The sequence below is a fragment of the Rhincodon typus genome, chromosome 2, assembly GCF_021869965.1.
Source record: "Rhincodon typus isolate 14 chromosome 2, sRhiTyp1.1, whole genome shotgun sequence".
In the NCBI taxonomy this organism is placed as follows: Eukaryota; Metazoa; Chordata; class Chondrichthyes; order Orectolobiformes; family Rhincodontidae; genus Rhincodon; species Rhincodon typus.
The window spans coordinates 102,439,348-102,451,854 of NC_063333.1; positions in this window are offsets into that span (position 1 = coordinate 102,439,348).

The window sequence follows — 12,507 nt, forward strand, 5'->3', positions numbered from 1 at the left end:
CCATTCATTCATAACTCTTTACTAACTCACTCACAAGTGCACTATATTTACTATACCAGCTTTTCATTCATTCATTCATAATTCTTTGCCAACTCACTCACAAGTGCTCTATGTTGATTGTACCGCATTTCCATTCATTCATTCATAATTCTTTACTAACCCACTCACGAATGTGCTGTTTACTATGCCACGTTTCCATTCACTCATTCATAAAACCGCGTTTATTAGTACATTTTATAAATTAAGTTAAACATCCCATCTAACCCATTATTTTGTTTTACACCTTTGAATTCTTATTGGTCCATGCTGCAAGTAGTATTTAGACCTGTTTCTTCATCAAAGGCTACCCTGGAATAAGTGTTAATACTGTAACCTAGTTAGAACAATGCCAAACCTGCCATCATGTCTCCATAACTCACTCAAAACTGTTGAAAGATTACAATATTAATTAGCCCTTAGCAACCGTCTCTTGGGACCAGAATAGGCTGCAGACATCAAACAGTTTCCTCCACTAATATGTACTTTTTAGCTACATATTAATTAGGGCTGCTACCCTCTTTAAGAAACTTACTATCAAAGCCGCACTTCCATGAAACTGCATGAATGAATGTGTAAGAACTATCAAATCCGGCAATAGTAAATTAAATCTCACGACCCAGCTGCAGGAGGTCGGTTGAATTTTGTCCATACTTTTGTTTAGTACATATATAGTTTCTCACTTATTTAGATTGTATAGGCCTAGTATTTTCATTAATATTACTAACTTTAAAGACAAAAGGACTAACATCTCTTAATTTTGCAAGCTCAGACCTGACTGACATTCTAATCCCATCAGAAGTAACAGCCAGCATTTAGCAAATGCTCAAACCATCTATTGCTTCCCCAGGACACATATCATATAAACTTTTGTGCGCAATAGATACAACTATGTAACACCATAGTGCTAAAATTTTAATGCATGTAAGAACTGTGTATAAAGAGGCTACTGTAAAACTGTACTTCAGATTCTATCGCTGCCTCGAACTGTGCGGGTGCTCAAAAAGAGGTTATTTTTGCTACTCACTGATCTCAGCCGTTATTGAAACACGCTCCCACATCTGTTACCTACTGGATATAGCAACCAGCCTCTTCTGACAGTCACTGTTGGCTGCTGGGAACTCACATAGATACAGGTGCATCTGTAAAAGTGAGGGGAGAGAAAATATTCAACTTCTGAAACACCAATCTTATTCAGAAACGAGAAAGAATGATGTACTTCATGAATTTGACACACATCAGTTTTCACATTGTAACAGATCTACACATAATTATCATCACATATGTGATTCGAATGCGCACCAGCAACATTCTTGAATTATGTGACCACTTCACTGGTATCAGTGACCTGAAAGATGGTGCAGATCTTAATGCACTCACAGTTGTGCATTAAAGATGACAAATACCATTTCATTTCAGAAAGTAGCCAAAAATCAACTTCAGCATCAAATTGGCCATTTTGAGAAAGTTGTCGAGAAAGCCAAAAACAAAACCAGATTAGAATCTAAGATAACAAGGTGTAGAGCTGGATGAACACAGCAGGCCAAGCAGCATCAGGGGAGCAGGAAAGCTGACGTTTCAGGCCTAGAGATAGTAGGAACTGCAGATGCTGGAGAATCCGAGACAACAAGGTGCAGAGCTGGATGAACACAGCAGGCCAAGCAGCATCATAGGAGCAAAAAGGCTGACGTTTCGGGCTGAGACCCTTCATCAGAAATGGGGGAGGGGAAGGGGGTTCTGAAATAAACAGGGAGAGAGGGGGAGGCGGATAGAAGATGGATAGAGGAGAAGATAGGTGGAGAGGAGACAGACAGGTCCAAAGGGCGGGGATGGAGCCAGTAAAGATGAGTGTAGGTGGGGAGTTAGGGAGGGGATAGGTCAGTCCAGGGAGGACGGACAGGTCAAGGGGACGGGATGAGGTTAGTAGGTAGGAGATGGGAGTGTGGGTTGAGGTGGGAGGAGGCGATAGGTGGGAGGAAGAACAGGTTAGGGAGGCGGGGACAAGCTGGGCTGGTTTTGGGATACGGTAGGGGGAGGGGAGATTTTGAAGCTCGTGAAATCCACATTGATACCATTGGGCTGCAGGGTTCCCAAGCGGAATATGAGTTGCTGTTCCTACAACCTTCGGGTGGCATCGTTGTGGCACTGCAGGAGGCCCAGGATGGACATGTCATCTGAGGAATGGCAGGTGGAGTTGAAATGGTTCGCGACTGGGAGGTGCAGTTGTTTCTTGCGAACCGAGCGTAGGTGTTCTGCAAAGCAGTCCCCGAGCCTCTGCTTGGTTTCCCCGATGTAGAGGAGGCCACAACGGGTACAGCGGATGCAGTATACCACATTGGCAGATGTGCAGGTGAACATCTGCTTGATGTGGAAAGTCTTCTTGGGGCCTGGGATGGGGGTGAGGGGGGAGGTATGGGGGCAGGTGTAGCACTTCCTGTGGTTGCAGGGAAAAGTGCCGGGTGTGGTGGGGCTGGAGGGGAGTGTGGAGCGGACAAGAGTTGGACGGGAGTGCAGCTATTGGCTCTGAGAATGAGCATACAAGTAAGCAGAGAGCTGATGAAGATAGAGAGCTTTGAATTCATCAATACCCCTCAGGGTTGGGGGATGGAGTGGGGTGTAACTGTGGAAGGTATGAATGGTGGAGCTGGGGGTTTGGCAAAATGTGTAATTGCTTATAAACTGTCAACATGACCAGATTTCCCAGCGTCATGTTATGTTAACTAGAACAAGGAAAAACACTTTGTGATTTCATATTTATTTCACTTACAGTATATGCAGCAATGGTACTTTATAGTATGTTAGAATTGGTAAATATTACTGGCATTTTTAATTATTTATAACATAATAACCTTACCTTGGCAGTAGCTTCCAAGCTGACCATTATGACCTTTCAATTTATGCTGGATTCAGAATTAAATCTGGAAAACTCAAGTCTCTCTCTTACTTTCCGCTTATCTATATTAAGAGACAGCAAGGGTGAAATCCATCCCAGCCAGGAGATGGAAATATAATAATAGCAAGTTGTCAGCTTATGTTATACTGAATCAAATTTTCTTTATCATTGAAGTCACAAAAATTAGGTATTACATGAAATGGACATTCACATGAACATGGGTGCAGGAGTAAGACATTAGCCTGCTCCACCATCATGGATACTCTAATTAAACTCAACTCCACATTTTCACCTACCCTAAAAAACCATTGACCCCTGTTTGTTATGAAACAGAGAAATATGACAAATTTTGTCCTCTAATGTGCCAGGGTGAACCTTTTTGGAAAAATAATTATTTACTGGACTAAGGTGCTCAGTTCAGCTCAGCAATAACATTGACCTATATTCAATCAAAAAGTATATGGAGTATAGCCATTATGTTAACCATTATTTGCTGTTGTATCAGTACTTAGCACAAGATATCCAAGAAGATTTAAGACATTTACAAAAATCTCCAGATTTTCTAAAAAAAATCAGATTAGCAGTAAGGTAGCAATCGGAATAATCACTGTTTTCCTTTGATCGTTAAACAATGTATCCTTGTGTTGAGTCTTTGATCAAATGTCACCAGTTGGATGACTGATAAAATTTCTGAAATATTAGATTGTTTTGAAATTGAGACATCTTTAATCTTGATGGAACTTTATTTCCAAATGCATTCAAGCAGAACATTAATGAAAATGCTCAAATGGGAAAACAGCCAAGCAATAAATTATTGTCATAGTTTGATCAAAGACTCCTTACCCACTATGGACAGAACCAACGTGATAGGCAAGGTCCCTTGCAAAGACTGTGACAAGCATTACATTGGACAGACAGGAAGGAAACTGGCCACAAGAATACATGAACACCAACTAGCAACAAAAAACATGACCGGTACTCACTCACCTACCCTCACACAGATGAGGAGAACCACCAGTTCGATTGGGACAACATCAGGATCCTAGGACAGGCCAAACAGAGACAAGCATGGGAATTCCTAGAGGCCTGGTTCTCCACCAAGAAGGCCATCACTAAACAAGTAGAATTAGAACCTATATATACACAACTGCGAAGGAAAACTGGAAATGAGGTAACCAATTCCAGTAGATCCCAGAGTTTAAATACAAGGCAGGAAAACACAACAGCGCTTCATTGGAGGCTGCACTGATGATTGTTACCCAGCAGGGTAATGCAATGTCTGTGAACTAATGAACTGGATTGGTGAGCGAACCAACCACAGCATCCACAACCTGAGCTACGAATCTACTCAAGAACCTTAGACATTAAAAACTTGTATGGTTTGTGAGGAATGGCTAGTATTTGAAGAATGAATGCTTGTTCGTCAAAAGATGTACAATCTTTTAAATAATACCCATCAGGAACAGCAAGAAAGTCTTGGCTAACTAGGGAAGTTAAAGATAATATTAAATCAAAGGAGGAGACTGATATAGTTGCCAAAACAAATACAACACTGAGGATTGGGAGAAATTTAGAATTCATCAAGGGACAAGCAAGAAATTGATAAGAATGAGAGAATAGAATATCAATGAAAAGTATCGTGAAACATGTTGATGATATCATTACTCTATCATAGCATGTGACCAGGGGGCATAAATGTCTGACACTCCAAATTGCCTGGAATAATTTGAATTATGAGATGCTACTCAGAGCGTATCACTCTGTGTAACATACTAACTCAATACCAGTTCAGATACAATCTGCCTGAGGAATGAAATGTTTGTATATAATGTTAGCTATAATCAATATCTCTTGGATTGTTCAACACAACAATATCCACACCACATTTCTGATAATACAGGAGATAATATAAATACTGATACATCAGGCAAAATGTCCTTTTCACACAATGATTTGCCTGGCATGTTTACTGAAAATACCTACTCTGGCTATGGAGAACCCAGGCATGGAAAATACCTTGGGTTCCTGCCTCCACTTAGGTGCCAGTCACCTCTTTACATGACTTTATGAATTGTCTTTGCAGAGCACATGATGTGATTGTCTCAGGCCAAAAACTTAGCATCGAATTAAGGGGACAAAGTGTGAGTCCCTGAATGCTCTCTCTGGAGCTATGACTGCATCATCTGTATCAAATGCAAAGTCTGTAGTTCATTTTGTTGCAAGATGGAGTACCAACACACACATTGCTGATGCAGAAAGCACAGACACTAACTACCACCCTCCTTCCTCATAAATGAGCTTTCTTAACAGCCCATTTTTTATACTCAACTAAAGGTCTGCTTCCAACTCAACAAGACTTCCATAAGTGCTCTATACTGATCGTGAGACGTAATACAACATTCCTCTTTTTGCAAAGATAAAAAGAGTCTTTACACTAGTTTTCATCACATGCTTCTGGAATGCCTGTGTCAGGAGGGCACTTGAATCTTGCAAATAATATGGAACTATGAGTGAATTGCTCAATTTGCCAACATGGCACACTTGTCCAATACAGTGCACTTGTCATTTGCCAAATAAAAATTCAGAAAATAAGTTTTTTGTAGTATGCTATGTTATGTGAAAACACATTAATGATCTGCATAGCTTTCTGGATTTTTAAAGTACTAAACTGCTTTCAAACAATACTGATATTCTGCTGTTCTGGAGTTGCATGTTGTTGAGTCTTTCCTTCTGACTTTTTATAGGAAGAAAAATTAGCAGAGTCACTTTTCAATATAAATCCAATGTTATATGTATATCTGATTTTTATTCAAGGTTTTGGGTTAAGAATTCTTCTGAACAACAACTTTATACTTGCGTTTGTGAAAACTTCTTTTACTAGGGTGTTATGCACACTTAGAATTCAAATATAAAATTCAGGAGGATTTGCCTTACAAAATGACAATGTAAAAATCCCTTCAGAGATAATAGGAACTGCAGATGCTGGAGAATCTGAGATAACAAGGTGTAGAGCTGGATGAACACAGCAGGCCAAGCAGCATCAGAGGAGCAGGAAGGCTGACGTTTTGGGCCTAGACCCTTCTTCAGAAATGGGGGAGGGGAAGGGGGTTCTGAAATAAATAGGGAGAGAGGGGGAGGCGGATAGAAGATGGATAGAGGAGAAGATAGGTGGAGAGGAGACAGACAGGCCAAAGAGGCAGGGATGGAGCCAGTAAAGGTGAGTGTAGGTGGGGAGGTAGGGAGGAGATAGGTCAGTCCAGGAAGGACGGACAGGTCAAGGGGGCGGGATGAGGTTAGTAGGTAGGAGATGGGGGTGGGGCTTGAGGTGGGAGGAGGGGATAGGTGGGAGGAAGGACAGGTTAGGGATGCGGTAGGGGGAGGGGAGATTTTGAAGCTTGTGAAGTCCATATTGATACCATTGGGCTGCAGGGTTCCCAAACGGAATATGAGTTGCTGTTCCTGCGACCTTCGGGTAGCATCGTTGTGGCACTGCAGGAGGCCCAGGATGGACATGTCATCTGCGGAATGGGAGGGGGAGTTGATACGGTTCACAACTGGGAGGTGCAGTTGTTTAGTGCGAACCGAGCGTAGGTGTTCTGCAAAGCGGTCCCCAAGCCTCCGCTTGGTTTCCCCGATGTAGAGGAGGCCACAACGGGAACAGCGGATGCAGTGTACCACATTTGCAGATGTGCAGGTGAACATCTGCTTGATGTGGAAAGTCTTCGTGGGCCTGGGATGGGGGTGAGCGGGGAGGTGTAGAGGCAGGTGTAGCACTTCCTGCGGTTGCAGGGAAAAGTGCTGGGTGTGGTGGAGCTGGAGGGGAGTGTGGAGCGGACAAGGGAGTCACAGAGAGAGGGGCCCCTCTGGAAAGCAGATAAGGGTGGGGAGGGAAAAATGTCTTTGGTGGTGGGGTCGGATTGCAGATGGCGGAAGTGTTGGAGGATGATGCGTTGGATCCAGAGGTTGGTGGGGTGGTACGTGAGGACAAGGGGGATTCTGTTTTGGTTATTAATGCGGGGAGGGGGTGTGAGGGATGAGTTGCGGGAAATGCAGGAGACACGGTTGAGACATCTGCTCCCAGGATGAGGCATTCCACTCCCGTACATCTCAGATGTCCTCGTTTTTCAAGGACCACAACTTCCCCCCCTCAGTGGTCGAGAACGCCGTCGGCCATGTCTCCTGCATTTCCCGCACCTCATCCCTCACACCCCGTCCACGCAATAATAACCAAAACAGAATCCCCCTCATCCTCACGTACCACCCCAGCAACCTCCGGATCCAACGCATCATCCTCCGACACTTCCGCCATCTGCAATCTGACCCCACCAAAGACGTTATTCCCTCCCCACCCTTATCTGCTTTCCGGAGGGACCACTCTCTCCGTGATTCCTTTGTCTGCTCCACACTCCCCTCCAGCCCCACCTCACCTGGCACTTTTCCCTGCAACCGCAGGAAGTGCTACACCTGCGCCCATACCTCCCCCCTTACCCCCATCCCAGGCCCCAAGAACACTTTCCACATCAAGCAGATGTTCACCTGCACATCTGCAAATGTGGTATACTGCATCCGCTGCTCCCGTTGTGGCCTCCTCTACATTGGGGAAACGAAGCATAGGCTCGGGGACCGCTTTGCAGAACACCTACGCTCGGTTCGCAATAAACAACTGCACCTCCCAGTTGCGAACCATTTCAACTCCCCCTCCCATTCCGCAGATGACATGTCCATCCTGGGCCGCCTGCAGTGCCACAATGACGCTACCCGAAGATTGCAGGAACAGCAACTCATATTCCGCTTGGGAACCCTGCAGCCCCATGGTATCAATGTGGACTTCACAAGCTTCAAAATCTCCCCTCCCCCTACCGCATCCCAAAACCAGCCCAGCTCGTCCCCGCCTCCCTAACCTGTCCTTCCTCCCACTTATCCCCTCCTCCCACCTCAAGCCCCACCCCCATCTCCTACCTACTAACCTCATCCCGTCCCCTTGACCTGTTTGTCCTCCCTGGACTAATCTATCTCCTCCCTACCTCCCCACCTACACTCACCTTTACTGGCTCCATCCCCGCCTCTTTGACCTGTCTATCTCCTCTCCACCTATCTTCTCCTCTATCCATCGTCTATCCGCCTCCCCCTCTCTCCCTATTTATTTCAGAACCCCCTTCCCCTCCCCCATTTCTGAAGAAGGGTCTAGGCCCAAAACGTCAGCCTTCCTGCTCCTCTGATGCTGCTTGGCCAGCTCTACTCTATGTGAAAATCCCTGCCTCTTAAAATGATTGGAGCAGATAACATTTATGTATTTAGGGGAGGTTCAATGCAAAACTTGAAGGAGAAAGAAATGTGGAGCATCCAACAACAGATTAGGAGCAGGAAATTAGAGTGAGAGGAATATGAATATCAGCAAAGGTTAATTGGTGTGAATGATTGGAAACTATGCTGTAGAGTCAATGCAATTCTGTGTAGACAGGTGTCTCTTTTCAGTATTTTCTCGACTTGGCTAGAATTGCCAAGCAGCAAAAATATTCTTGAATCTATAGATAATGTTGCTGCATAGACTAATCAGTGGAAATCAAATCCCCACAAATTTTACAAACAAACAAAAGGCTTACAAAGATTTACAAGGATGTTGCCAAGGATTGAAGGGTTTGCGTGAGAGGGAGAGGCTGAGTAGACTTTGACTGTTTCTCCTAGAGCGCTGGAGGCTGAGGGGTGACCTTATAGAAGTTTCTAAAATCATGAGGGGCATGGATAGATGATTAGTCAAGGTCTTTTCCCCAGGGTAGGGGAGTCCAAACCTTGGACCATAGGTTTGAGATAAGTGGGGAAAGATTTATAAGGAACCTAAGGGGCAACATTTTCATGCAGAGGGTGGTGTGTATATGGAATGAGCTGCCAGAGGAAGTAGTGGAGGCTGGTACAATTACAACATTTAAAAGGCATCTGGACGGGTACATGAATAGGAAGGATTTAGAGGGATATGGGCTAAATGTTGGTAAATCGGACTAGATTAATTTGGAATATCTAGTTGGCATGGACGAGTTGGATTGAAGAGTCTGTTTCCGTGCTGTACATTTCTATGACTCTATGAAATGAGGAGAGGCCTGTGAAACCTGTTTTCATAACACTGGAATTCCTTTATTTTAGAAGTTACACTTTTATTACAACTACTTGGGTGCTAATCTGAAGTGGATCACTCACACTTTATAGAATCCTCCAGACTTTCATTCTCTTTGCCCAATTTGAAGAAGTATTATGACATTAGTAATTATGTGGGAGTGCACAACCCTGCCTCTTCGGTCTTTCATCTTTTGTTGCCTTCCTTTTTTTCCAAGCTTCTGCATTATTTTTCTGTTCTGCTTTCTAAAATTTGATGAAGAAGACTACAGTAGTGATGGTAGCCTGTTTACTTTAAATCCACAGAAATTTCTATTTTCTCAGTGCCACGCTTTATGTTGGACAATGGATAATGTTTTGGTCAATTGATTTCCTCAAGGAAAATGCTCATTCAAAACACAGGAAAGTGCATTTTTTTTTCTGCCAAACTGTATTTTTTTCCAGTGGATCAAGCTCCTTGACCTATTCCAGACCCCTAGAGGGGGGCTATATTAACTTTCCCATGGAAATGTTGGCACGCGTGATTATATAATTGCCTGTTCTCGACCCTCCCAGTCTCAAAACCTGTATGTGCCCCGATTATTTATAGCACTTTCAGATATTTGAAACCACATAGGCAACTTTCTCAGATGATAAAATTTTTCTTCAACAAAAAACTCTTTGAAATTACAAATAGATGTTTTTTCAATTCCTTCAACAATTAGAAAAGTCTGGCCTAAAAATTCCAAATTCTAACAAACAGTTTTTTAGTTAAAGTGAAACAAGTAAGTGTGACTGTTTCTTAATATTTACTGAAATCTAGGGGGAAAAAATGAATAAGTAACATAAGTTCAGTTTCCCTCAATACATGTAACTTGTTTATGTGTGCCAGATCTTTACTTTCAACATTGTTCTGACAAAATTACCTTCTGCATTTAATTGCAGATTTTCTGTTTTTAAATGTTCAAAGAAAGAATATCTAGGTTGTGTGCCCAATTTCTCCCTGATGTTTGTGGCTATTAACTGCATGGTTTAAGCCTCGGTTCCCTCAGGTTAATTCATGTTTATCATTGAAGAATAGAAATGTAAAAAAATAATCTTGATTGCATTACTACATAGCTTCTGTGGAATTATATGAAAGACTTGACTTAAATAATGCCTTATCAGCTGTCGCAAATATTCCAAAGTGTTTTATACAGTCCATTATTTTTAGAATAACAGAAATTAGAAATTAGATTAGAGCTCAGAATGGATACTGAATCTGAGACCCTGTCAGACAGTATGAGATAGCAAGCAGAATGTTTTAGCCCCATCACTTTTGGGAACAAGACAGGGTCTCAAAATACTAGCGCCAGCCAGAGTGCTAGTCTCCTAAACCCTTTCCCAATGCCATTCTTTGTTTTGCTAAGTCCAACAGTAGGATTGATGTACAAGTGATTTGGCTCATTAAGAGCTTTGTTAACAACAGATAGTGGTACAGATTTGATGGGCTGAAGGGCCCTTTCTGTACTCTACGATTCTATTAGTTAAAGGATGCCATCTGAGATTTCTCAATCATCTTGCAATTTTTCACGTGGTGGAGAGCAGTTTATCAGTGTGATGGTGCCTGACCAGTGGTAAGCTGATCTGCCAGTGCTCCCTTCAGGACTTTGTTGGCTGACTGGGTGCATGTGCAACCAAAGGCTTTACAGTGCAGGGAAATCATCCAAGTTTTCCTCTGTCCCATCTGACCCCTCTGCCATTTGTGGTCTGTTGGTTGCTTAATCAATTATTTATTTAAGGTTTCAAAGCAAAGATAGTGAGGGGATGCCTGCATGTTGATGTGTCCTCTCAATGACTTACCCTCTTTTGTAATCTGCTGCTTCTCTGCAGCGGGGAGGTCTCTGGGTCTTCAATTTTTTGAGGCCACCCTGAGACTGTCCATAATTGAGCAGAGTACCTACCTCCTTGTCAATTCAAGAGAAAGCTCTGTGAAAATCTTAAATGGTGACTGTTTCCCTCTGGAGCCAGGTTGAAGACCTGAAACTGTCCTGATTCCTGTTTCTTAGCCCAGAGAGAAAATACAGCCAAAAAGCAATGTTACAATCTGGATTGTGACAATAGCTATTTATCTACTGTGAAATTCAGTCAAAAGAGATGTGGTAACATTTTTTGCATGCAAGTTCTCACAGTTGGCCAGGAAATAACCAATTAATTATTATCTTCATGCTATTAGGTGGAGTAGAAATATTGACCAGGACAATTCTTGGTTCTTAAGATATTCCTGGGAAACTTTGTTATCAATTTGCAAACTTAAAATGGGTAGAATGCCTTGGTTTAAACTCTCATGTAATGGAAGTTTCTCTAACAATACTCCTACAGTATGTGCTGAAGAATTAATCTAAAATTAAAAGACAACTTTATAAAGTTCTTTTTGCAGTGAGAAACCTCACTTTCCGTGAGTGGTTAGCTGTAGTTTAGGTGCATGGCCAAATCATAACACATTCTTCCTTTTCCTACCTTGCTAAAGTTAAAATTCCCCTTGATGTTACTGGCCTCCATAAGTGAAGTAAACTCTAGAACATAGAACTGTACAGAAGAGGGATGGGCCCTTTGGCCCATGATGTTGCACCGAACTTTACACCAAATTAAACTAACCCCTTATACCTGCCTTCCTTGCTTATCTAAAAGTCCCTAAATACCCCTATCATATCTGCCTCAACCAGCACCCCTAGCAGTGTATTCCAGACTCCAACCCACTCTCAGTGTAAAAAAACTTGCCCCTCACATCTCCCTTGAACTTTCACCTTCTCCCCTTACATGCATGCCCCTTGGTATTACATGTTTCAACTCTGGGACAAAGGTTCTGACCGTCAACTCTATCTATGCATCTCTTAAATTTTATAGACTTCTATCAAGTCTCCCCTCAGCCTCCGCTGCTCCAGAGAGAAAAAAAAAACAAGTTTTTCTAGCCTTTCCTTATAGCTCATACCCTCTAAACTAGGCAGCATCCTGGTAAACCTCTTCTGCACCCTCGCCAAAGCCTCTGCATCCTTCCTGTAATGTGGCAACCAGAATTGAATGCAATACTCTAAAAATGGCCTAACCAAAGTCTTATAAAGCTGCATCATGACATCCTGACTCTTGTACTCAATTCCCTGACCAAGAAAGACAAGCATGCTGTATGCCTACTTTACCACCCTATCTACTTGCGTGGCCACTTTCAGGGAGCAATGGACTTGAATGCCAAGATCCCTCTGTACAACATTAAGGAAAACTATACAGTTAATGGCAAAACCCTCAACAGCATTGATCTCCCAGAATGCAGCAACTCACACTTACCCGAATTAAACTCCATCTGCTCATATCTACAACTGAACCATGTCCCACTGTATTCTTTGACAACCTTCTACGTTGTGGTTGAACGGCTCGCTGAGCTGGCTCATTGTTGTTCCGCAGACGTTTCATTGCTCTGCTGGGTAACATCATCAGTTCAGCCTCCGATGAAGCGC